This window comes from Lissotriton vulgaris, chromosome 4_1 (genome assembly GCF_964263255.1).
Source record: "Lissotriton vulgaris chromosome 4_1, aLisVul1.2, whole genome shotgun sequence".
NCBI classification, from domain to species: Eukaryota; Metazoa; Chordata; class Amphibia; order Caudata; family Salamandridae; genus Lissotriton; species Lissotriton vulgaris.
The window spans coordinates 1234203502-1234228269 of NC_141691.1; positions in this window are offsets into that span (position 1 = coordinate 1234203502).

The window sequence follows — 24768 nt, forward strand, 5'->3', positions numbered from 1 at the left end:
GACCCGTTCTTTGTCTTTGAGCCCCTTTGGTAGGTCGTCCCAGCGGGGCTGTGCAGTCCAGAGCAGCAGTAATACGGTCATTGAGCAACCTATTCGCTGTATTCACATCATTGCCTCCTGGGGGACCTTCCGCATTGAGGGCCGTATTAAACTTTTGCAGGGAGAATCTTGCCCACCTGCGCCGAGGATAATTGAGTGGGGTAGGGGCGTTGGCTTTATATTTAGGCAGGAAGATGGCAAATGGGACCAAAAAATGGTCTGTCCAAGGCAGGGGCACTGGGGGAGCAACTGAGACATCCTCCCAGTTAGCAAATATTGGGTCAAGCAAGTGCCCATGATTATGTGTAGGAAGCAGCCCCTTTAGTTCCAGCTGTAGGGTGTGAAGTTCATCCCGGAACTCCACCGCTCCTTTATCTGAGGAGTCGTCAAGGTGTGTGTTTAAGTCTCCTAACAATAGAAACGTATCCCTCCTGATCGCTGATTCAGTAACACACTCTAAAAGGTTGCCTTTGAATCTAGACATAGGTCCTGGAGGGCGATAAACTAGCAGACCCTTAATCGTCGTGCTCCCATCAATGTTTATACTAAAGACACCTGCCTCGCAACCTGCCAAATTGACTCGTTCGAGTTTACAGACCCATTGCTGTTTAAAGGCGATCGCAATTCTCCCTCCTCTGCCTACGTGTCTGTCCAGGCGCACCATTTGATAGTCGTCTGGTAAGGCCTGGACAACATCAGGATCAGAATTGGCTTCTAGCCAAGTTTCAGTGATGAACAGCAGATCGGGATGTTTATCAGTGAGAAGGTCATATACATCGTGTTTATGGCAGCTAAGTTTTAGTATCCCAAAGCTTTTCATCCGCAAATCCCAGCAGACCAAACTGCACTGACACTATATTTAAAAAAGAGTTTTTCCCATAAATAATTAAATCATACATGCTGGGCATTTGATAGAGGGTTGCTCAATGATTAAAACTACCAAGGGTACATGACTAAACCTTAGAAGAATATACAGATAAGAACATGCATACAGCAGCACCTAATGTAGTCTGGAACTGTTAGAAGGCAGGTGTCTGAGGCTCAAGTCTGACAAATACTATAACTAAGGAAAAATGTAATGACTATTAGCCTTTATATTGAAAGATTTCCTTCAAAAATTAAAAACAGAATATGCACTATCATTAATTATGCAGGAAAGCACTTCTCCGTAGGAATTCATTTTAAATCAGCTTAATATTATTAAAATGCTAATAAGTAAAGAGGTGTTGGACAAGGCTGCCTCTCAACTTCATCAAAACAGTTTAAAATATTTTGAAAATAGTGATAACATGGGCAAAAGACTTACCCTAAAATTTAGGGATGTTCTGAAAAAAACGTAACTTCTACCATCACGGACACACAGGGAAGTCTAACTTTGTAAAATACTTGGGAGCATTTTATCAAGAACGGCCTTAAAATTATCGTCGCTTTAGCGGCAGGAAAGCGCTGCTAAAGCAGCGATAATGGGCCTAATAATATGCCCGTGAGAATTCCAATAGAAGCCCATGTACACACCAGAACATGGGCTTCTTTGGAAATTCACAATCGAATATTATCAAGCCCCTTATTGCCGTTTTAGCAGCAGTTTCCTGCCGCTAAAGCTGCGATAATTTTAACACTGTTTCTTGATAATATGCCCCATAGATATTATCTCAGTGTTTCGTGACGATGCTTATTTATACACAGATAAACTGACATCGAGGGATATAAAATGTCTAGAACAGGCTTCTCCAATGACTAGTTTGTGAGCTACTAGCAGCTCTCCAGCTATGTTTAAGTAGCTCTCATGTGTGGATTTCAGACTACTAAAACAATTTTTCTTGGTTGAATAAAATTATGCTTTCCAAAACTGTGTATTCAAGACAATGTGTGCTTTTTCAAAACACGAGCTGATGTTTGTAGAAAAATGTCTGAATTAATCAAATATATTTAAACCTTATTTTTGAGTGATAAATCATTCAAGGAGACATCAGTACTATCAATATTTGTGCCAGGGGCATTGTAGCTGAGGTTATTTTGTAATACCCATCTAAAGGAATTCCAATAGATGAAGCATTTTTTACATTACTTTTGGAAAAACTGTCAGATGCACTGAGGTGATCACTGCTAGTAGTTCGATGTATTGTGGCCATTAATGTAATCTTGACTGGCGTGGTCACTATTACAACACTAATATTAGTAGCTCGCAATGACTTTCATTGAACGCAAGTAGCTCCTATTACACAAAATGTTGGATACCCCTGATCTAGAATATATTTGTGAAATCTAAATTTCAATCAATACCACCTATCCAACATGAAACTTTAGTGACTTCTAATCCAGAGAATGTAATATCTCTGGTGATGAAGGGATTTATGTCAGGTAAGGCAGCCAGTCAAGGTCCAACACCCATACAACAATATTCCAGAAAAAGAATAAGGGGGCATATTACCAAGCAATAGCGATAATTATCGCTATTGCTTGGTTAGAGACAACAATTTACCGCTAAGCTGCGGCGATTTTTATCGCAGATAAACATTGGTATTACCAAGGCTTATCGCAAATGCGATTAAAATCGCCCGCAATGCATGAATATCGCTGAAAAGTCAGCGATATTCATGCATTACCGAGCTAATGCTCTTAGCCATGTTATCCACCTCCCATTGGATAACATGGCTAAGAACTGCTCAGGGCAGTCGCTAACATCTTGGCACGCCCACTTTGTATGTCATTAGTGATAAATATCACTGACATGCAAAGTGGGGCCCAAGATGGTCGCTATCTCCTACTAGCTGCCGCTAACTGGTGTTAGCGACAGCTAGGTAATAGGGAGATAATTTTATCTCCGCTTTCTTTGCTTTTAAAGCCAAAAAAGCAGAGATAAACTCCCTTGATAATATGCCCCAAGGATCCTTCAAGCTGCAGGTCCTATTTGGCAGTACAACTAATTATTGCAGATTCAAAAACATTTTAGAAAATCGTTGCTAATAGAATTTCTCCTTGTTTGGAAAACTGGGTTAATTCGATGCAACATGGTTTTGTAATACAGTAGGGCACAAATATACAAATGAAGCAATTTAAGTTTTTGATATTGCCTTCGCACAAGTAAAACTTTTGAAATTGCTTCTGGACAAGTTCAATTTGTGATGCCCCGGTTACTTACCGGTAATCTTCTTTACTCCGAGTATAGTCTTCCTCGCCACATGAGTTCCCTCCCCCCCTCCCTGTCTGGCTATTGGCTTCATTGTTTGCTTGGTGGTTCAGGCTGTTGGTTGGGCCGGCCCGCCTCTTATAGAGGTCAGGGGTGACTGGTCGGCCATGTTGGGAGGGGATGGGAGGCTTTTTTTACTTTGGAGGGTTCTGTCGTGGAGCTGAAGCTCACTATGTAAGTCATGTGGTGAGGTAGACTAAAGAGGAGGTAATGTTGCTTACGCAAAAGGGGCTCTTGACAGAATGATCCAGATGGATTGCCAAAAGGCATTTGTCAGGGACTACTGAGAGGGTATATGTTGTCTATTTATTAACTTTCAATTTGTTCCTTTGATGATATTACACATACAAACCTTGTGAACAAATCTCACTGCAATGGTTGTCAGCATGGGGTCTTTGTCTGAGAAATTATCTATTAGGAGAAGGACCGGGCAGTGTTATCCATTCTCTCCTCAAATATTCATTCTCAATATAGAACCTCATGTAAAAATGCTAAAAAAAAGTCAAGGACTACATACTCAGTTTGTCTTAACAGAACCACATTCAAGATTTAGTGTATGCCAATGATGTGACAGTCTTCACACCTGGTCCTACTATTATTGGCAAAAGAATAGGATGCAAATAGTTTTAGAAATATATCTAGGTATTCCTTGAATATGAATAAAATTCAATCTTAGAGAATAGAAAGTGTCCCCTGAGCATAAGTGTTTTGTGACATCAGCAACATGTTTGTAGAACGTAATTCTTCTAAAACGCTTTTGTAGCATTATTAGATATCATGATTCAGTGTTTAATGAAATGGAGTAGACTTTTCCGAGGAATCCACGAGCACTGTGATTCTATTAAAATATTTTATCCTGCCACATTTCTGCTTCTCTTTCGAACTCTTCCTTTACCTTCTTTTAAAATCGTTGAAACTGCATGCTTTTGATAGATTTAGCTATTCAAGACACTAAGAAGAGTATTCACTTATCCTATTGGTCATGTTTTTTCGGAAGGTCTAGCTCAAGTTGTTGGTTTATTTTCTACCATATGTCCATTTAGAGGTTTATAGGGGTATATAACATCAGCTTTTAGATTCTTTGAACACACTTATTTAAAAAATGAGATTTAAAACCTTATTTGTTTATTCTCAGATTTAGACGCCCATTGCTGTTAAATTACAGATTCCCAAACTCAGGGGCATATTACCAAGCAATAGCGATAATTATCGCTATTGCTTGGTTAGAGACAAAAATTTACCGCTGAGCTGCGGCGATTTTCATCGCAGATAAACCTTGGTATTACCAAGGTTTATAGCAAATGCGATAAAAATCGGCCGCAATGCATGAATATCGCTGAAAAGTCAGAGATATTCATGCATTACCGAGCTAATGCTCTTAGCCATGTTATCCACCTCCCATTGGATAACATGGCTAAGAACTGCTCAGGGCAGGTGTTAGCTTTTGGAGATATTCGCGCTTAGCGCGAATATCTCCAAAAGTTGGTAATAGGAGATAGCGATGTTAGCGACTATTTCCAGTCACTAACATCTTGGCACCCCCACTTGGCATGTCATTACTGATAAATATCACTGACATGCAAAGTGGGGCCCAAGATGGTCACTATCTCCTACTAGCTGTCGCTAACTGGTGTTAGCGACAGTTAGGTAATAGGGAGATAATTTTATCTCCGCTTTCTTGGCTTTTAAAGCCAAAAAAGCGGAGATAAACCCACTTGATAATACTTATTTGTCCTTATGGCGCAATTCAGGCTTCCCAAATTTTTCCCGCAATAAATTAGTACAAATATGGGCCAGGAAAAACGAAACAGTAAGTCAAGTAAGTAAGTAATAATTTTCTTAAGTGCGCACATACCAAGGGGCAGATTTTCAGGGCCATTGTGCCACATTTGCGTCACTTTTCCCATGTTAAAAATGACGCAAAAGTGGCGCAAGTGGCATGTAAATAAGCCCCCAAGTGTCTTAGCGCTAAAGCAGAGACCTCAGAAAGGATCAGTCAGAAAATCTAGCATCACTGTTCTATCAAGAAGGTTGGAAAAAACTTGAGCATCCCTATTCTGAAAGGGGTTGAAAAAACAGGTTTTAAGTTGTTTCCCGCAGCCTGGGTAACTTCCTTGCCCTCTTAAGACAAAAGGCAAGGAGTTGTAAAGTTTGCAGGAAAGATGGTAGACTCAACCTCCCCATCTGACTTTCTTTATCCTAAGAACTTTGAGCAGGTGGGCGGAGGACAAGCGTAAGGCTCATTGAGGACAGTACTGATGAAAGTTAGATCAGGGGTAGTTCGCTCCCTTACCATACAAGGCATTATGAATGAGGCAGAGGGCTTTCAATGTAATCCTATTTGCTACAGGTATCCAGTGTAGGGCCAATATATTTCTGGTGACAGATTACAATTTGGGAACCTTCAGGACATGCCGGGCAGCGCCATTCTGCAAAGATTGTAATTTAGACTGCACCCACTGTGTTGTGCCTAGATATCGGGCATTGCAGTAGTAGATCATTCATAGTTTTAGAGTGTCTACAACTGATTTGCGTAACTCCAGAGGAATAAATGGAAAAACATTCTTTGATAGCCTAATCATAAAGTAACAGGTTGAGTTAGTGCGGTTGATCTGCTCTCTAAAACTGAACAGGTCATTCAAAATAACTCTGAGATTCTCTACCTTTGGGACAGGTGAGGGTAAAAGGCCAAATTCGGTTGGCTACCAAGAGGAATTTCAGAACTTGATGTTCCTGCCAAATAAAATACATTCTTGGTCAATCATTTAAAGGACTCATGTTATAATCTTTCTGTACGTTGAACTCATTTATTCAATTTCTTGCAGTGGGTTTTACTGGTATAAATAGATGAGGAAATTCTTTATGTCCAAATTAGCCATTAGTTTGGAGCCAGTCAAATGGAGCCAGTCAAATGCAAAAAAAAAATATTTTGCCTCCACCTTTGCCAGTATCTGAAATCCATTTGGAAACCATTGATCCCCGTAATTATTGCCCTATACTGATGAATATCCTTATGCAACAGGAAACTGTGCTTATTTCTTATAGCGACAAATGAACTAATTTTATAGTACTTTAATTAGTTATTTGTTTGTTGTCCTCAGAAGTGCCAAACAAATCATGTATAGGCTGCAAACTGTATTAATTTCTGTATTTGTGAGCTAAACACTGGAGACACAGTTCACAAAATTAAATATTATTCAAATATGCGACACATTAACTCATAATAAAACAAACATGCTACACAAACTATATTTACAATTCACATAGTATGTTTAAATAGTAGAACACATAAATCCGACCCAACATTTCAACGAACAGAAAAAAACTTCTGTAGAAGATTTTGACAAATATTCCTCAATCAATATCATATACTGTTAAAATATAAAATAAACAGCATCTAATAAGTGCAAAATAAGATAAATAAACAGTATAACTAATCGATAAAAAGCCATTTTAAAGTCCCAACAATGTAAATAAATCAAATAAATCTTCCAGGTAGCCAACCAATAAATCAAGGAGAAAATGTTTGAAAGGGTGGAAAATACCCAATATATTCTACTTATTTATTTTTTATTTGTAAGGTTTTATGTAGCGCTTGCTAGGCCCACAGGTATTAGGGCGCTTTACATAAGCAGGAGCAGTCAAAAAAGAGCAATAGTTCAGAGCAAATAAACAAGAGTTAAGAGCAAGCACATCTCTCATTTAGTTAAGGGAGGCAGACTTCTGGGTGGTTTGCAGGCTATACACATCTAAATAATAAAATGGAGGTAACGACTCAGAGCAGAAAAAGAGAGTATCAACAGGGAAGAACAAATTGAAGAGGTAGGGGGGGCTGGAGAGCAAAATACCAACAAAAAAAGAAGGAGAGTGCCCACAGACCGCTAAACAGCACCGAAATTAGAGCTGGTAGGATAACTGGGCAACCAGGGAGAGCTAAGGTTGGGGTAAACAGGAGGATGAGTAAAAGGGAGAGTTAAAGGAGAGCCAGGTAAGCAGAAAGATAACCAATGCAGAGGAAATGGATAGCAAGGTCAATAGAGTGATTATAGACTCCAATATTTGTTGAGAGGGTGATATTTTAGGTCTTTTTAAAAGCTAAGGTAGGAGAAAGTTGCAGAGCAAGTCCCTCAGAAGGGCATTCCAGATGTTCAGAACATTTCCAGAGAAGGAGCGAGATTGGGTGGATTTCTTTTTTAGTAACGGTGGGACAAGTAGGAGTGCAGTGGAGTATCACTTTTTTGAGTTTGTTCGTTAGGTACGACGGGGATTGTTCGTGAAGAGCTTTGTGCATGATGCAGGCAGTCTTATAAATTAAACTGTTGTGTACCGAGCACACCTGATTAATAAAAAAACTTTAACTTTTTTATTCTGATCTGTGTGCTGTAACTGAAAGAGTATACCCTAATACTCTACTCATAACATGAAAAATTTGGCTGGCCAACACACTGTTGACGCAGGCTCAGTTACGCACAACCTTAATACAATTTAACGATCAAGCTACACTTTAAACATAGTCTTCATATTTTTAATTCATATGCATCTTGACATTCAGTCATATTTTTCAAAAATAATATGTGTACATATAGTCATCACAATATTTACAAAAAAATTCAATGCGATATATACAATGTAGAACATTAGATTCTTTGGTGTACATCATAATTCGCCCAATGCATTTCGGGACAAAAGTAGGGTCCCTTCGTCAGGGGCAATGCTGTAAAATAACATATACAGACGCATAAGTTCAGTTGCATGTTAAGATCAGGTTTCATGGTTCATTACACTTTAAAAAACCTCCACCTAAAGAAAACACCCAACGTGTGTCTGTAAAGAAAATAATAACCTCAAGAAGCCAGTAAATGCTACTCACATATGTACAACTAAATCGTGTCTTCATCTGAGTTTCCCAAGTCCAACACAGTTCTTAAAAAAAAATACACGAAAAAAACAACAGATTTGTCAACTCAGTCTCTAAAAAAAGCTAAACGAAAACGCTCCATCAAAAGTATATTCCAAAAGCTCAATTAAAATGCATACCTGCTTTTCAATCCAACAACACACTAAGCGTGGACACTCTCCCACTAGACACGTGCTTTCTCTTCAAGACCTGTGTGTAATATAAACCCATTTAAAGGTCGTCAATATACATGAACCGCGTTCAAACACTCCAAACTGTTTAGAATCAAAATACCAGTTCTTACCGAATTTCCAAAAACGTAGCTCGTATATCGACCTCCGTGTAAACTATCCAGCATTCGAAGACACCGGCGTGTGTGAAGATATCTCGTTTCCTGGTATAAAAATTCAACCGTATCACCCTATTGGAGGATACCCTGTTTGTATGCGCCAATGGCAAACGAGTTCTCAATCCATTGTGTTTACGTCACCGGTAACCATGGTGAACATCCTCATCATACTCATTAGGTCGCCGTTTACAAAAGTAAAATACAAACGTCGATGTTGTGCCGGCCATATATTAATCAAAAAGTTGCTTAAATCCCGTAATAATGCCATGTTCTATTTAAGCAACATTAGAAATTCACTGATAGAAAGTGAGTCTACATCGATCACTCTACAACTCCTCAATAAACTTTATGTAAACGAATACGGTGCTACGCAACCTCCAACTCTATAGGTAACAACAGAACGCGAGTATACGCGGGTCATTACACCACGTGTTTCAACACAACAAACTTTATAAGAAACAATACGACGCAACGCTACCTACAACTCTACAGATAACAACAAGCCTTGGCTACCTCAAATAAATACTTACATGGAAAAAAAGAAAAAGAAAAGGAGAAGGAAAAAATAAATAAACGCATTATACAAGAAGTAAATCAAGGTGTTGAAAAAAATAAAACAAATCATGAACCAACATTATTACATATATGTGTTATGATCAATCATGACAATTAAATATTTACATTCAAGACAGCGATATCAGTTTAGTCATTAGAAACACAGTGATTACTTTTTATAGAAAACTACTCAATTCAATCCGGTCATTCAGTCCCCCGGGGGTCAGAGTACCCAACATTTTGATCCAAAACGATTCTCTCTGTAGTAGTTTTTTGTGTTTGTCAATACCCTCTTTTAATGATACTATTTCAAGAATAGTGAATCTCATTTGTGCTATAGTGTGTTTTTTGTCTAGCCAATGTGTTGCTAAGGGTGATGTTAGAGATTTGTTTCGAATTCTACTTTTATGTTCTGAGATGCGTATTTTCAGTTTACGCTCAGTCTTTCCAACATATAGAAGTCCACACGGACATTTGATAGTGTATATGACCTGGTTATTGTTGCAATCCCCTTCAAATTTCAGTTGAATAGATTTTCCAGAATGGGGGTGAGTGATCATGTTTCCAACAATAACATTGTTGCAGTGCACACAGTTTGTGCATTTTTTCATACCTTTAAAGTCCTTCTTTTTTGTAGTCTCAGGATGTTTGAGCAGTTCTTTCAAGTTCTTAGAACGGGTGTATGCAAACAAGGGTTTTTCTTTAAAGCTGTTCTGAAAATCATTTTCTTGTTGAAGAAGCTCCCATCTCTGGTGTATGATGTTTTTAATCTTTTGTGAATTCACAGAAAATTTTGAAACAAATACGTTCCGTTGTTGAGTTCCCTTATGTGTTTGTACTAATAAGTCAGTACGATTCTTGTCCATTGCTTTACTTTGTGCTGCATCTAGAAGATCCATTGGATATCCTCTCTTTTTGTAGTTCTCTTTGTATTCATGGATGTCATCAAGGCATTCATTTTGTTTGGTAACTATTCTTCTGATCCTCAAGAATTGAGAATAAGGAAGGTTCTTCAGTAAATTCTGTGGGTGAAAACTTTGGAAAAGCAGCATACTATTCTTATCAGTAGGTTTTCGATATAAGGACGTATTGATCTGTGCTCCATCCAATTTAACCATTACATCCAGATATGCTATTTGGGATCTACTGACTGTATGCGTTACTTGAATCCGTGGATTCCTAGAGTTCAAAGTGTCAATATTTTGTTGTAGCTGAGTTTCTGTTCCAGACCATATAACAAAGATATCGTCAATGTAACGACAAAAAAATTCAAGATTTTCTGTCCATTCTTTGTAGGCGAAGACATGTTCCTGTTCAAATTTTGCCATAAAAGTATTAGCAAATACTGGGGCCCCAGTAAAGCCCATTGATGTTCCATTCAATTGCATATAAAATCTTTCAGACCACTGAAAATAACTATTTTTTAGGCAAAACTGTGTTAGTTCTAAAAGGAACACAGGGTTAATTTCCATTTCAGGATGTTGAAGCAACATCCACTCTTCGGCTTCAAGACCTTCAGTGTGACCGATCGATGTGTATAGTGACACAACATCTATGGTACATAAAATGTACTCCCTCCCTGCATTCAACTTGATCGATGCCAACTTCACTAAAAAATCCGTTGTATCTTGTATATATGTATGCCACTTTTGAATAAATGGTTGTAGGAAAAAATCAATTACTCGCCCAGCTGGTTCAAAGATAGAGTTACAACCTGCCACAATAGGTCGAAACGGTGGGTCTTCCAGTGACTTGTGTACTTTAGGCAACATATAAATCTTAGGTCTATTTGGATTTTGTGTCATGAGAAAATTTGCCATATTTGGTGTAATCCAGTCTTCGTCTATTGCTTTATTTATCAAAGCTTGCAATATCTTTTTTATCTCATTCGTTGGGTCTTGTTGTAACAACAGGTAAGTGTTGGTATCATTTATATGTTCTTCTACTTTCTTTTGATAGTACTCAGTATCCATCAATACCAATGCACCACCTTTGTCCGCTTTTTGAAATGTTAGTTCAGTTTTCTTGGATAATTGAGTCAGGATGCTTTTCTCCAGTCTGTTTAAGTTGTTCAGTGTTTTCCTGTTATGTTTGTAGTTCAATTTTTTTAAATCCTTCATTACCAATGTCTCAAAGAGATCCAGTGTTTTATGTGAAGCAGGTGCTTCAAATGTGCTTTTTGGTCTGAAGATTTCTAACTTTTTCTCTCCTTGGTTTTCATCAGTAGCGACCACATTATCAAAAAAGTTCCTTAATCTCAAAATCCTTATAAACTTGTAGAAGGCTATCTCATCTTCAAATTTCGAGCCCATGTAGGTAGGGACGAATGTTATGCCCTTGTTAAGGATTCTCTCCTCATGAGTGGTTAAAGGATGTTTAGAAATATTTATTATGAGGGTTTCCCCTGGCTCCGTAGTCCCTTTTTCAATTGTTTTTCCTTTTCTTTGTCCTCTCCTTGTTTTTTAATTGAGCTTTTGGAATATACTTTTGATGGAGCGTTTTCGTTTAGCTTTTTTTAGAGACTGAGTTGACAAATCTGTTGTTTTTTTCGTGTATTTTTTTTTAAGAACTGTGTTGGACTTGGGAAACTCAGATGAAGACACGATTTAGTTGTACATATGTGAGTAGCATTTACTGGCTTATTGAGGTTATTATTTTCTTTACAGACACACGTTGGGTGTTTTCTTTAGGTGGAGGTTTTTTAAAGTGTAATGAACCATGAAACCTGATCTTAACATACAACTGAACTTATGCGTCTGTATATGTTATTTTACAGCATTTCCCCTGACGAAGGGACCCTACTTTTGGCCCGAAATGCATTGGGCGAATTATGATGTACACCAAAGAATCTAATGTTCTACATTGTATATATCGCATTGAATTTTTTTGTAAATATTGTGATGACTATATGTACACATATTATTTTTGAAAAATATGACTGAATGTCAAGATGCATATGAATTAAAAATATGAAGACTATGTTTAAAGTGTAGCTTGATCGTTAAATTGTATTAAGGTTGTGCGTAACTGAGCCTGCATCAACAGTGTGTTGGCAGTCTTATAAAGGCATCTTCCTTTGATGGGTAGCCAATTTAGGGATATGAGGGCAGGCGTGATGTTGTCAAATCATTTACAGTCAGTAATGAGCTTGGCCTCCAAGTTGGGTACTGCTCTAAGGGGGGGCTAGGTGGACTTTAGGGGTTCCAGTGAGGATAGCATTGCCGTGGTCTAGTTTGGAGAGGACTAGTGATTGTACGACCCATTTGTAGTCGTCTAGAGGGATGAAGGGTTTGATTTTCTTGAGGTGTCTGAGAGTGAAATGTGCTCCTTTGGCCAAGTTATTTATATGGTTCTTCAGAGCCAGATTTTTATCAAGAATGAAACCTAGGAATTTCGCAGAGTTAGGTAAGGTGAGCGGACAATTGAGGGTGTTGAGGTCCGAGTTTCAGCCATGGATGGGGAGACTGTTGTTTTTTGGAGAGAAAAGAATAATTTCCATTTTGTTAGTGTTCAGTTTAGGATGGTTAGAGTAAAACCAGTATTGAATCTTGCTCAGGGTATCGTTTAAATGAAGTACATCAGTATGGGATTTGATCTTATAATAGAGTTGGGTGTCATAGGCATAGAGGTGATAGTTGATTCCTGCTTGTTTCAAAAAATGAGAGTAAGGGGTTCCATAAAGAGGTTGAAGAGAGAGGGGGAGCCCTGGGGGACACCCAGGGAGACAGGGGTAGGATTGTAGAGGCATGAGTTCATTTTTATTTGTTGAGTTCTTTGCTGGAGTTAGGAAGTGAACCATTGTATGACCAAACCATATTGGCCAAAGCGAGCTTTAAGTGATTCAAGTAAGGAAGAATGGTTTTCTGTATTGAATGCTGCAGAGAGGTCAAGGAGGATAAGAAGGCAAGCTTCTCCATTGTCTAGAGAGCTGTGAATGTCATCAACAATGTTCAACATGGTGTTTTATGTGCTGCAGCATTTCCTGAAACAGGATTGTAAGGAGTCAAGTACGTTAAATTTACTATTGTGGTTGTCCAGTTTAGGTAATGCACATTTCTCAAGGGTTTAAACTAGAAGTGGGAGGTTGGAGATGGAGTAGAGGTTGTCAGTATCATTGGGGTCTGCAGTAAGGGTTTTAAGAATGGGAGTGATTTGCCCGAGGTGGAGGGAGTCGGATACGCATCCAGTGGCAAAATGTCAATGTCAATGTCAAATGTTCTTGTTAAGTGCACATCTCACAGCGAGGTCTCATGGAGCTAGGCAACAACAATAGCAATGCGGACAGCAACAGGAACAATGAAAGTGAACCTACTGAGGGAAAAGCCAAGTTTTCAGCTCTCTACAAAAGCATCTGTTGTCGACTACAGATGAGAAGTGTAATGGTAGTTTATTCCATAGGATAGTGCCAAGTTGGTAAATAACTGTCCAACATTATGAGAAGTTTGAATGCGAGGCTGAACAAGGTACGATTTGGTACAGGACCTTAAATATCTTCCCGGCAATTGCAAAAACAACAAGTGATGGACCGAATGTGGATCAATGTCACACATTCCCCCAGTCAAAAGATCTGGGCCCGAATCCATCGTTTTTTTGCACTCCACACCACCCTGGGTTAGACAATGGCGATATGCAAATCAGCTCTGACCCTGTTGCCCCATGGGAACAGTACAGTCCGAACTACAAAAGCCATGTCCTTCCCAGAACGGAATCAAGCATCCGAGGACCGGACCGGTTTCGAGGTAACACCTCTCATCAGCCCGGCTAGCTTGACTCCAAGTGGTGTGGAGTGCCTGGGACCCACGTCTGGGCATCCCCAGCGCACTTAGGGCGGCAATTGCAAAAACAACAAGTGATGGACCGAATGTGGATCAATGTCACACATTCCCCCAGTCAAAAGATCTGGGCCCGAATCCATCGTTTTTTTGCACTCCACACCACCCTGGGTTAGACAATGGCGATATGCAAATCAGCTCTGACCCTGTTGCCCCATGGGAACAGTCCAGTCCGAACTACAAAAGCCATGTCCTTCCCAGAACGGAATCAAGCATCCGAGGACCGGACCGGTTTCGAGGTAACACCTCTCATCAGCCCGGCTAGCTTGACTCCAAGTGGTGTGGAGTGCCTGGGACCCACGTCTGGGCATCCCCAGCGCACTTAGGGCGGCAATTGCAAAAACAACAAGTGATGGACCGAATGTGGATCAATGTCACACATTCCCCCAGTCAAAAGATCTGGGCCCGAATCCATCGTTTTTTTGCACTCCACACCACCCTGGGTTAGACAATGGCGATATGCAAATCAGCTCTGACCCTGTTGCCCCATGGGAACAGTCCAGTCCGAACTACAAAAGCCATGTCCTTCCCAGAACGGAATCAAGCATCCGAGGACCGGACCGGTTTCGAGGTAACACCTCTCATCAGCCCGGCTAGCTTGACTCCAAGTGGTGTGGAGTGCCTGGGACCCACGTCTGGGCATCCCCAGCGCACTTAGGGCGGCAATTGCAAAAACAACAAGTGATGGACCGAATGTGGATCAATGTCACACATTCCCCCAGTCAAAAGATCTGGGCCCGAATCCATCGTTTTTTTGCACTCCACACCACCCTGGGTTAGACAATGGCGATATGCAAATCAGCTCTGACCCTGTTGCCCCATGGGAACAGTCCAGTCCGAACTACAAAAGCCATGTCCTTCCCAGAACGGAATCAAGCATCCGAGGACCGGACCGGTTTAAAGGTAACACCTCTCATCAGCCCGGCTAGCTTGACTCCAAGTGGTGTGGAGTGCCTGGGACCCACGTCTGGGCATCCCCAGCGCACTTAGGGCGGCAATTGCAAAAACAACAAGTGATGGACCGAATGTGGATCAATGTCACACATTCCCCCAGTCAAAAGATCTGGGCCCGAATCCATTGTTTTTTTGCACTCCACACCTCCCTGGGTTAGACAATGGCGATATGCAAATCAGCTCTGACCCTGTTGCCCCATGGGAACAGTCCAGTCCGAACTACAAAAGCCATGTCCTTCCCAGAACGGAATCAAGCATCCGAGGACCGGACCGGTTTCGAGGTAACACCTCTCATCAGCCCGGCTAGCTTGACTCCAAGTGGTGTGGAGTGCCTGGGACCCACGTCTGGGCATCCCCAGCGCACTTAGGGCGGCAATTGCAAAAACAACAAGTGATGGACCGAATGTGGATCAATGTCACACATTCCCCCAGTCAAAAGATCTGGGCCCGAATCCATCGTTTTTTTGCACTCCACACCACCCTGGGTTAGACAATGGCGATATGCAAATCAGCTCTGACCCTGTTGCCCCATGGGAACAGTCCAGTCCGAACTACAAAAGCCATGTCCTTCCCAGAACGGAATCAAGCATCCGAGGACCGGACCGGTTTAAAGGTAACACCTCTCATCAGCCCGGCTAGCTTGACTCCAAGTGGTGTGGAGTGCCTGGGACCCACGTCTGGGCATCCCCAGCGCACTTAGGGCGGCAATTGCAAAAACAACAAGTGATGGACCGAATGTGGATCAATGTCACACATTCCCCCAGTCAAAAGATCTGGGCCCGAATCCATCGTTTTTTTGCACTCCACACCACCCTGGGTTAGACAATGGCGATATGCAAATCAGCTCTGACCCTGTTGCCCCATGGGAACAGTCCAGTCCGAACTACAAAAGCCATGTCCTTCCCAGAACGGAATCAAGCATCCGAGGACCGGACCGGTTTCGAGGTAACACCTCTCATCAGCCCGGCTAGCTTGACTCCAAGTGGTGTGGAGTGCCTGGGACCCACGTCTGGGCATCCCCAGCGCACTTAGGGCGGCAATTGCAAAAACAACAAGTGATGGACCGAATGTGGATCAATGTCACACATTCCCCCAGTCAAAAGATCTGGGCCCGAATCCATCGTTTTTTTGCACTCCACACCACCCTGGGTTAGACAATGGCGATATGCAAATCTGCTCTGACCCTGTTGCCCCATGGGAACAGTCCAGTCCGAACTACAAAAGCCATGTCCTTCCCAGAACGGAATCAAGCATCCGAGGACCGGACCGGTTTCGAGGTAACACCTCTCATCAGCCCGGCTAGCTTGACTCCAAGTGGTGTGGAGTGCCTGGGACCCACGTCTGGGCATCCCCAGCGCACTTAGGGCGGCAATTGCAAAAACAACAAGTGATGGACCGAATGTGGATCAATGTCACACATTCCCCCAGTCAAAAGATCTGGGCCCGAATCCATCGTTTTTTTGCACTCCACACCACCCTGGGTTAGACAATGGCGATATGCAAATCAGCTCTGACCCTGTTGCCCCATGGGAACAGTCCAGTCCGAACTACAAAAGCCATGTCCTTCCCAGAACGGAATCAAGCATCCGAGGACCGGACCGGTTTCGAGGTAACACCTCTCATCAGCCCGGCTAGCTTGACTCCAAGTGGTGTGGAGTGACTGGGACCCACGTCTGGGCATCCCCAGCGCACTTAGGGCAGCAATTGCAAAAACAACAAGTGATGGACCGAATGTGGATCAATGTCACACATTCCCCCAGTCAAAAGATCTGGGCCCGAATCCATCGTTTTTTTGCACTCCACACCACCCTGGGTTAGACAATGGCGATATGCAAATCAGCTCTGACCCTGTTGCCCCATGGGAACAGTCCAGTCCGAACTACAAAAGCCATGTCCTTCCCAGAACGGAATCAAGCATCCGAGGACCGGACCGGTTTAAAGGTAACACCTCTCATCAGCCCGGGTAGCTTGACTCCAAGTGCTGTGGAGTGCCTGGGACCCACGTCTGGGCATCCCCAGCGCACTTAGGGCGGCAATTGCAAAAACAACAAGTGATGGACCGAATGTGGATCAATGTCACACATTCCCCCAGTCAAAAGATCTGGGCCCGAATCCATCGTTTTTTTGCACTCCACACCACCCTGGGTTAGACAATGGCGATATGCAAATCAGCTCTGACCCTGTTGCCCCATGGGAACAGTCCAGTCCGAACTACAAAAGCCATGTCCTTCCCAGAACGGAATCAAGCATCCGAGGACCGGACCGGTTTCGAGGTAACACCTCTCATCAGCCCGGCTAGCTTGACTCCAAGTGGTGTGGAGTGCCTGGGACCCACGTCTGGGCATCCCCAGCGCACTTAGGGCGGCAATTGCAAAAACAACAAGTGATGGACCGAATGTGGATCAATGTCACACATTCCCCCAGTCAAAAGATCTGGGCCCGAATCCATCGTTTTTTTGCACTCCACACCACCCTGGGTTAGACAATGGCGATATGCAAATCAGCTCTGACCCTGTTGCCCCATGGGAACAGTCCAGTCCGAACTACAAAAGCCATGTCCTTCCCAGAACGGAATCAAGCATCCGAGGACCGGACCGGTTTCGAGGTAACACCTCTCATCAGCCCGGCTAGCTTGACTCCAAGTGGTGTGGAGTGCCTGGGACCCACGTCTGGGCATCCCCAGCGCACTTAGGGCGGCAATTGCAAAAACAACAAGTGATGGACCGAATGTGGATCAATGTCACACATTCCCCCAGTCAAAAGATCTGGGCCCGAATCCATCGTTTTTTTGCACTCCACACCACCCTGGGTTAGACAATGGCGATATGCAAATCAGCTCTGACCCTGTTGCCCCATGGGAACAGTCCAGTCCGAACTACAAAAGCCATGTCCTTCCCAGAACGGAATCAAGCATCCGAGGACCGGACCGGTTTCGAGGTAACACCTCTCATCAGCCCGGCTAGCTTGACTCCAAGTGGTGTGGAGTGCCTGGGACCCACGTCTGGGCATCCCCAGCGCACTTAGGGCGGCAATTGCAAAAACAACAAGTGATGGACCGAATGTGGATCAATGTCACACATTCCCCCAGTCAAAAGATCTGGGCCCGAATCCATCGTTTTTTTGCACTCCACACCACCCTGGGTTAGACAATGGCGATATGCAAATCAGCTCTGACCCTGTTGCCCCATGGGAACAGTCCAGTCCGAACTACAAAAGCCATGTCCTTCCCAGAACGGAATCAAGCATCCGAGGACCGGACCGGTTTCGAGGTAACACCTCTCATCAGCCCGGCTAGCTTGACTCCAAGTGGTGTGGAGTGCCTGGGACCCACGTCTGGGCATCCCCAGCGCACTTAGGGCGGCAATTGCAAAAACAACAAGTGATGGACCGAATGTGGATCAATGTCACACATTCCCCCAGTCAAAAGATCTGGGCCCGAATCCATCGTTTTTTTGCACTCCACACCACCCTGGGTTAGACAATGGCGATATGCAAATCAGCTCTGACCCTGTTGCCCCATGGGAACAGTCCAGTCCGAACTACAAAAGCCATGTCCTTCCCAGAACGGAATCAAGCATCCGAGGACCTGACCGGTTTCGAGGTAACACCTCTCATCAGCCCGGCTAGCTTGACTCCAAGTGGTGTGGAGTGCCTGGGACCCACGTCTGGGCATCCCCAGCGCACTTAGGGCGGCAATTGCAAAAACAACAAGTGATGGACCGAATGTGGATCAATGTCACACATTCCCCCAGTCAAAAGATCTGGGCCCGAATCCATCGTTTTTTTGCACTCCACACCACCCTGGGTTAGACAATGGCGATATGCAAATCAGCTCTGACACTGTTGCCCCATGGGAACAGTCCAGTCCGAACTACAAAAGCCATGTCCTTCCCAGAATGGAATCAAGCATCCGAGGACCGGACCGGTTTCGAGGTAACACCTCTCATCAGCCCGGCTAGCTTGACTCCAAGTGGTGTGGAGTGCCTGGGACCCACGTCTGGGCATCCCCAGCGCACTTAGGGCGGCAATTGCAAAAACAACAAGTGATGGACCGAATGTGGATCAATGTCACACATTCCCCCAGTCAAAAGATCTGGGCCCGAATCCATCGTTTTTTTGCACTCCACACCACCCTGGGTTAGACAATGGCGATATGCAAATCAGCTCTGACCCTGTTGCCCCATCGGAACAGTCCAGTCCGAACTACAAAAGCCATGTCCTTCCCAGAACAGAATCAAGCATCCGAGGACCGGACCGGTTTCGAGGTAACACCTCTCATCAGCCCGGCTAGCTTGACTCCAAGTGGTGTGGAGTGCCTGGGACCCACGTCTGGGCATCCCCAGCGCACTTAGGGCGGCAATTGCAAAAACAACAAGTGATGGACCGAATGTGGATCAATGTCACACATTCCCCCAGTCAAAAGATCTGGGCCCGATTCCATCGTTTTTTTGCACTCCACACCACCCTGGGTTAGACAATGGCGATATGCAAATCAGCTCTGACCCTGTTGCCCCATGGGAACAGTCCAGTCCGAACTACAAAAGCCATGTCCTTCCCAGAACGGAATCAAGCATCCGAGGACCGGACCGGTTTCGAGGTAACACCTCTCATCAGCCCGGCTAGCTTGACTCCAAGTGGTGTGGAGTGCCTGGGACCCACGTCTGGGCATCCCCAGCGCACTTAGGGTGGCAATTGCAAAAACAACAAGTGATGGACCGAATGTGGATCAATGTCACACATTCCCCCAGTCAAAAGATCTGGGCCCGAATCCATCGTTTTTTTGCACTCCACACCACCCTGGGTTAGACAATGGCGATATGCAAATCAGCTCTGACCCTGTTGCCCCATGGGAACAGTCCAGTCCGAACTACAAAAGCCATGTCCTTCCCAGAACGGAATCAAGCATCCGAGGACCGGACCGGTTTCGAGGTAACACCTCTCATAAGCCCGGCTAGCTTTACTCCAAGTGGTGTGGAGTGCCTGGGACCCACGTCTGGGCATCCCCAGCGCACTTAGGGCGGCAATTGCAAAAACAACAAGTGATGGACCGAATGTGGATCAATGTCACACATTCCCCCAGTCAAAAGATCTGGGCCCGAATCCATCGTTTTTTTGCACTCCACACCACCCTGGGTTAGACAATGGCGATATGCAAATCAGCTCTGACCCTGTTGCCCCATGGGAACAGTCCAGTCCGAACTACAAAAGCCATGTCCTTCCCAGAACGGAATCAAGCTTCTGAGGACCGGACCGGTTTCGAGGTAACACCTCTCATCAGCCCGGCTAGCTTGACTCCAAGTGGTGTGGAGTGCCTGGGACCCACGTCTGGGCATCCCCAGCGCACTTAGGGCGGCAATTGCAAAAACAACAAGTGATGGACCGAATGTGGATCAATGTCACACATTCCCCCAGTCAAAAGATCTGGGCCCGAATCCATCGTTTTTTTGCACTCCACACCACCCTGGGTTGAATGTGTGACATTGATCCTCATTCGGTCCATCACCTGTTGTTTTTGCAAACTCGCTATAAGTGTACTGGGGATGCCCAGACGTGGGTCCCAGGCACTCCACACCACTGGAGTCAAGCTAGCCGGGCTGATGAGAGGTGTTACCTCGAAACCGGTCCGGTCCTCGGATGCTTGATTCCGTTCTGGGAAGGACATGGCTTTTGTAGTTCGGACTGGACTGTTCCCATGGGGCACAGGGTCAGAGCTGTTTTGCATATCGCCATTGTCTAACCCAGGGTGGTGTGGAGTGCAAAAAAACGATGGATTAGGACCCAGATCTTTTGACTGGGTTGAATGTGTGACATTGATCCTCATTCGGTCCATCACCTGTTGTTTTTGCAAACTCGCTATAAGTGTACTGGGGATGCCCAGACGTGGGTCCCAGGCACTCCACACCACTGGAGTCAAGCTAGCCGGGCTGATGAGAGGTGTTACCTCGAAACCGGTCCGGTCCTCGGATGCTTGATTCCGTTCTGGGAAGGACATGGCTTTTGTAGTTCGGACTGGACTGTTCCCATGGGGCACAGGGTCAGAGCTGATTTGCATATCGCCATTGTCTAACCCAGGGTGGTGTGGAGTGCAAAAAAACGATGGATTAGGACCCAGATCTTTTGACTGGGTTGAATGTGTGACCTTGATCCTCATTCGGTCCATCACCTGTTGTTTTTGCAAACTCGCTATAAGTGTACTGGGGATGCCCAGACGTGGGTCCCAGGCACTCCACACCACTGGAGTCAAGCTAGCCGGGCTGATGAGAGGTGTTACCTCGAAACCGGTCCGGTCCTCGGATGCTTGATTCCGTTCTGGGAAGGACATGGCTTTTGTAGTTCGGACTGGACTGTTCCCATGGGGCACAGGGTCAGAGCTGATTTGCATATCGCCATTGTCTAACCCAGGGTGGTGTGGAGTGCAAAAAAACGTTGGATTAGGACCCAGATCTTTTGACTGGGTTGAATGTGTGACATTGATCCTCATTCGGTCCATCACCTGTTGTTTTTGCAAACTCGCTATAAGTGTACTGGGGATGCCCAGACGTGGGTCCCAGGCACTCCACACCACTGGAGTCAAGCTAGCCGGGCTGATGAGAGGTGTTACCTCGAAACCGGTCCGGTCCTCGGATGCTTGATTCCGTTCTGGGAAGGACATGGCTTTTGTAGTTCGGACTGGACTGTTCCCATGGGGCACAGGGTCAGAGCTGATTTGCATATCGCCATTGTCTAACCCAGGGTGGTGTGGAGTGCAAAAAAACGATGGATTAGGACCCAGATCTTTTGACTGGGTTGAATGTGTGACATTGATCCTCATTCGGTCCATCACCTGTTGTTTTTGCAAACTCGCTATAAGTGTACTGGGGATGCCCAGACGTGGGTCCCAGGCACTCCACACCACTGGAGTCAAGCTAGCCGGGCTGATGAGAGGTGTTACCTCGAAACCGGTCCGGTCCTCGGATGCTTGATTCCGTTCTGGGAAGGACATGGCTTTTGTAGTTCGGACTGGACTGTTCCCATGGGGCACAGGGTCAGAGCTGATTTGCATATCGCCATTGTCTAACCCAGGGTGGTGTGGAGTGCAAAAAAACGATGGATTAGGACCCAGATCTTTTGACTGGGTTGAATGTGTGACATTGATCCTCATTCGGTCCATCACCTGTTGTTTTTGCAAACTCGCTATAAGTGTACTGGGGATGCCCAGACGTGGGTCCCAGGCACTCCACACCACTGGAGTCAAGCTACCCGGGCTGATGAGAGGTGTTACCTCGAAACCGGTCCGGTCCTCGGATGCTTGATTCCGTTCTGGGAAGGACATGGCTTTTGTAGTTCGGACTGGACTGTTCCCATGGGGCACAGGGTCAGAGCTGATTTGCATATCGCCATTGTCTAACCCAGGGTGGTGTGGAGTGCAAAAAAACGATGGATTAGGACCCAGATCTTTTGACTGGGTTGAATGTGTGACATTGATCCTCATTCGGTCCATCACCTGTTGTTTTTGCAAACTCGCTATAAGTGTACTGGGGATGCCCAGACGTGGGTCCCAGGCACTCCACACCACTGGAGTCAAGCTAGCCGGGCTGATGAGAGGTGTTACCTCGAAACCGGTCCGGTCCTCGGATGCTTGATTCCGTTCTGGGAAGGACATGGCTTTTGTAGTTCGGACTGGACTGTTCCCATGGGGCACAGGGTCAGAGCTGATTTGCATATCGCCATTGTCTAACCCAGGGTGGTGTGGAGTGCAAAAAAACGATGGATTAGGACCCAGATCTTTTGACTGGGTTGAATGTGTGACATTGATCCTCATTCGGTCCATCACCTGTTGTTTTTGCAAACTCGCTATAAGTGTACTGGGGATGCCCAGACGTGGGTCCCAGGCACTCCACACCACTGGAGTCAAGCTAGCCGGGCTGATGAGAGGTGTTACCTCGAAACCGGTCCGGTCCTCGGATGCTTGATTCCGTTCTGGGAAGGACATGGCTTTTGTAGTTCGGACTGGACTGTTCCCATGGGGCACAGGGTCAGAGCTGATTTGCATATCGCCATTGTCTAACCCAGGGTGGTGTGGAGTGCAAAAAAACGATGGATTAGGACCCAGATCTTTTGACTGGGTTGAATGTGTGACATTGATCCTCATTCGGTCCATCACCTGTTGTTTTTGCAAACTCGCTATAAGTGTACTGGGGATGCCCAGACGTGGGTCCCAGGCACTCCACACCACTGGAGTCAAGCTAGCCGGGCTGATGAGAGGTGTTACCTCGAAACCGGTCCGGTCCTCGGATGCTTGATTCCGTTCTGGGAAGGACATGGCTTTTGTAGTTCGGACTGGACTGTTCCCATGGGGCACAGGGTCAGAGCTGATTTGCATATCGCCATTGTCTAACCCAGGGTGGTGTGGAGTGCAAAAAAACGATGGATTAGGACCCAGATCTTTTGACTGGGTTGAATGTGTGACATTGATCCTCATTCGGTCCATCACCTGTTGTTTTTGCAAACTCGCTATAAGTGTACTGGGGATGCCCAGACGTGGGTCCCAGGCACTCCACACCACTGGAGTCAAGCTAGCCGGGCTGATGAGAGGTGTTACCTCGAAACCGGTCCGGTCCTCGGATGCTTGATTCCGTTCTGGGAAGGACATGGCTTTTGTAGTTCGGACTGGACTGTTCCCATGGGGCACAGGGTCAGAGCTGATTTGCATATCGCCATTGTCTAACCCAGGGTGGTGTGGAGTGCAAAAAAACGATGGATTAGGACCCAGATCTTTTGACTGGGTTGAATGTGTGACATTGATCCTCATTCGGTCCATCACCTGTTGTTTTTGCAAACTCGCTATAAGTGTACTGGGGATGCCCAGACGTGGGTCCCAGGCACTCCACACCACTGGAGTCAAGCTAGCCGGGCTGATGAGAGGTGTTACCTCGAAACCGGTCCGGTCCTCGGATGCTTGATTCCGTTCTGGGAAGGACATGGCTTTTGTAGTTCGGACTGGACTGTTCCCATGGGGCACAGGGTCAGAGCTGATTTGCATATCGCCATTGTCTAACCCAGGGTGGTGTGGAGTGCAAAAAAACGATGGATTAGGACCCAGATCTTTTGACTGGGTTGAATGTGTGACATTGATCCTCATTCGGTCCATCACCTGTTGTTTTTGCAAACTCGCTATAAGTGTACTGGGGATGCCCAGACGTGGGTCCCAGGCACTCCACACCACTGGAGTCAAGCTAGCCGGGCTGATGAGAGGTGTTACCTCGAAACCGGTCCGGTCCTCGGATGCTTGATTCCGTTCTGGGAAGGACATGGCTTTTGTAGTTCGGACTGGACTGTTCCCATGGGGCACAGGGTCAGAGCTGATTTGCATATCGCCATTGTCTAACCCAGGGTGGTGTGGAGTGCAAAAAAACGATGGATTAGGACCCAGATCTTTTGACTGGGTTGAATGTGTGACATTGATCCTCATTCGGTCCATCACCTGTTGTTTTTGCAAACTCGCTATAAGTGTACTGGGGATGCCCAGACGTGGGTCCCAGGCACTCCACACCACTGGAGTCAAGCTAGCCGGGCTGATGAGAGGTGTTACCTCGAAACCGTTCCGGTCCTCGGATGCTTGATTCCGTTCTGGGAAGGACATGGCTTTTGTAGTTCGGACTGGACTGTTCCCATGGGGCACAGGGTCAGAGCTGATTTGCATATCGCCATTGTCTAACCCAGGGTGGTGTGGAGTGCAAAAAAACGATGGATTAGGACCCAGATCTTTTGACTGGGTTGAATGTGTGACATTGATCCTCATTCGGTCCATCACCTGTTGTTTTTGCAAACTCGCTATAAGTGTACTGGGGATGCCCAGACGTGGGTCCCAGGCACTCCACACCACTGGAGTCAAGCTAGCCGGGCTGATGAGAGGTGTTACCTCGAAACCGGTCCGGTCCTCGGATGCTTGATTCCGTTCTGGGAAGGACAT